The following is a 2,500-nucleotide window of genomic DNA, read 5'->3' on the forward strand; positions in this document are numbered from 1 at the left end:
TGGTAAGGAGGTGGTAAGGGGGAAAGGGTGCTATGGAGGTGGTGGGAGAAGGGGTTGATCAACGGGGGAGGGAGAGGGGGTGATAGGGAACGAGATGGGGGGGTGTGATAGGGGACAGGATGGGGGCAATGTTGAAGGGGAGTGGGGGTGATGGATGGGAGGGGACAGGGGGTTAGTGGGGAGAAAAATATGAGGAAAGGTTATGGGAGAAGGGGGATAGGAAGGGGGAAAGAGGATAGGAATGGGGTACGGGGGACGGAAGAAGTGGGTATGGAAGAAAGAGTTAAGGGAAGGAATTGTGTGTGTTGGGGGGAGGGGGCGTAAGGAAAAAGGAAAGTATGGTGGAAGGGGGGAGGGGGAGGGGCGGGTGACGGAGAGGGAAGAGGAGGGGGAGGGGCGGTTTACGGAGAGGGAAGAGGAAGGGGATGGGGGGATGGGAGGAGGGGGGAGGAGACGGGCGCGAAGACATCCATTTCGCGAGAGAGTAGCCCGCAAAATGAGGCTAATTGTGAAGTTAGTTTCCCGAGGAGAAGTTCGAGAAAAGAGAGGCGGCGATCCGAAGGGGGAGGGGGAGAAGGGGGAAGGGGGAGAAGGGAAAAGGGGAGGAGGGGGGGAGGAGTGGAAATGGAGAGGGGGGAGGGGGTAAAGGGTAAAGAAAAGAAGGGGGGAGACACGGAGGAAGGGAGAAGGGCGGGGGAGCAGTGAGAGAAGGAGAGAGAGAGAGAGAGAGAGAGAGAGAGAGAGAGAGAGAGAGAGAGAGAGAGAGAGAGAGAGAGAGAGAGAGAGAGAGAGAGAGAGAGAGAGAGAGAGAGAGAGAGAGAGAGAGAGAGAGAGAGAGAGAGAAGAGACCGAGAGAGAGCAGATAGAGGAGAGAGAGAGGAGGAGAGAGAGAGAGAGAGAGAGAGAGAGAGAGAGAGAGAGAGAGAGAGAGAGAGAGAGAGAGAGAGAGAGACCGATTGAGCAAGCGATAGAGAGAGCAATATGGAGAGAGAGAGAGAGAGAGAGAGAGAGAGAGAGAGAGAGAGAGAGAGAGAGAGAGAGAGAGAGAGAGAGAGAGAGAGAGAGAGAGAGAGAGAGAGAGAGAGAGAGAGAGAGAGAGAGAGAGAAATAGGGAGAGAGAGAGAGAGAGAGAGAGAGAGAGAGAGAGAGAGAGAGAGAGAGAGAGAGAGAGAGAGAGAGAGAGAGAGAGAGAGAGAGAGAGAGAGAGAGAGAGAGAGAGAGAGACCGAGTGAGCAAGCGATAGAGAGAGCAATATGGAGAGAGCGAGAGAGAGAGAGAGAGAGAGAGAGAGCGAGAGAGAGAGAGAGAGAGAGAGAGAAAGGCATGGATCCTGGGCATCATCTCACCCCAATCTCCTCTTACTTTTTCCCTTTCTACGATTGTCATAAATCTCATTAGAGAGACTCTATCCCCTCTCCCCCCTCCCTTCCCTCCCCTTCCCCTCTCCCAATCCCCTCCCACTTCTCTTATTCACAGGAAGCGGATAAGAACAAATAAAAAAAAGTATAATTGAATAAAGGTGGATCTCACAGGTGGAATGAATAGGTGGAAATTGAAGAGATCTGAGAAAGATAGAATGGAGGAAGTGGAGCAGTGTGGGTAGTAATGGTAGGAATGATAGTAATAGTAGCGTTAAAGGTATTACTACTAGCAGTTGCAATCCTGAGGATAATAGTTTTAATGGTATTAGTATTAGTAATAGTGATGCTAAGACTAGTCGTCATAGTACTAATAGAATTCGTAGTAGTAATAGTGTAATAACAAGAAAAGTAGTAGCAATAGTAGTAGTGATGATGATGATGATGATGATGATGATGATGATGATGATGATGATGATGATGATGATGATGATGATGATAATGATAATAATAGTAGTAGTTGTAGCAGTAAGAGAAAGAGGAAGAGAGGGAAGAGGAAGGGGAGGAGGAGGAGGAAGAGGTGGAGGAGGAGGTGGATAAGGAGGAAGAGGACGAAGAGAAAGAATGATAAAAATAATATGAGTATAAAGAAGAGAATGAAATACAAGGGACAAAGGAGAAGGATAGAGATAGAGAACAAAGTCAAAAAAATGAAAAATAGGGGAAGGGAAGGGGGGAGGGTAACAGAAATAGGAAAAAGGAGGAAGAAGGAAAGAGAAGGAGTTGAAATGGGCGAAGAGATCACAGGAAGAAGCGGCCACTGACTTCACTCGGTTGTATTGCCTCGTTTGTCAAAGACTTTTTCTTTCTTTCTTTCTTTCTTCTCCCTCCGCTGAGCAAAACACTTTTTTTTTAGGTAGGGGGGCAGGGGGGGGTGATGTGGGGGAGGGAAGTGTGGTGGAGAGGGGGGGGAGGAGTGGGGACGAGGGAGTGAGATCTGTGGGAGGAGGGAGGAGGAAGGGAGGGAGGAGGAAGGGGGGAAAGAAGGGAGGAGGAAGGGGGGAAAGAAGGGAGGAGGAAGGGGGGGGGAAGAAGGGAGGAGGAAGGAGGGAGGAAAAAGGAAGGGGGGGGGGGAAGAAGGA

The 2,500-nt window shown here is 50.0% G+C and overlaps 1 protein-coding gene across 1 annotated transcript in view; it reads right to left on the reverse strand.

Moving 5' to 3' along the window:
* Positions 1-2,500, reverse strand: part of LOC122254591 (GTPase-activating Rap/Ran-GAP domain-like protein 3) — a gene marked incomplete in the record, with an annotated part of 625,566 nt that overhangs the window by 87,368 nt on the left and 535,698 nt on the right.

This window comes from Penaeus japonicus, unplaced genomic scaffold (genome assembly GCF_977035675.1).
Source record: "Penaeus japonicus unplaced genomic scaffold, GWHDUDI00000001_assembly GWHDUDI00000027, whole genome shotgun sequence".
Lineage (NCBI taxonomy): Eukaryota > Metazoa > Arthropoda > Malacostraca > Decapoda > Penaeidae > Penaeus > Penaeus japonicus.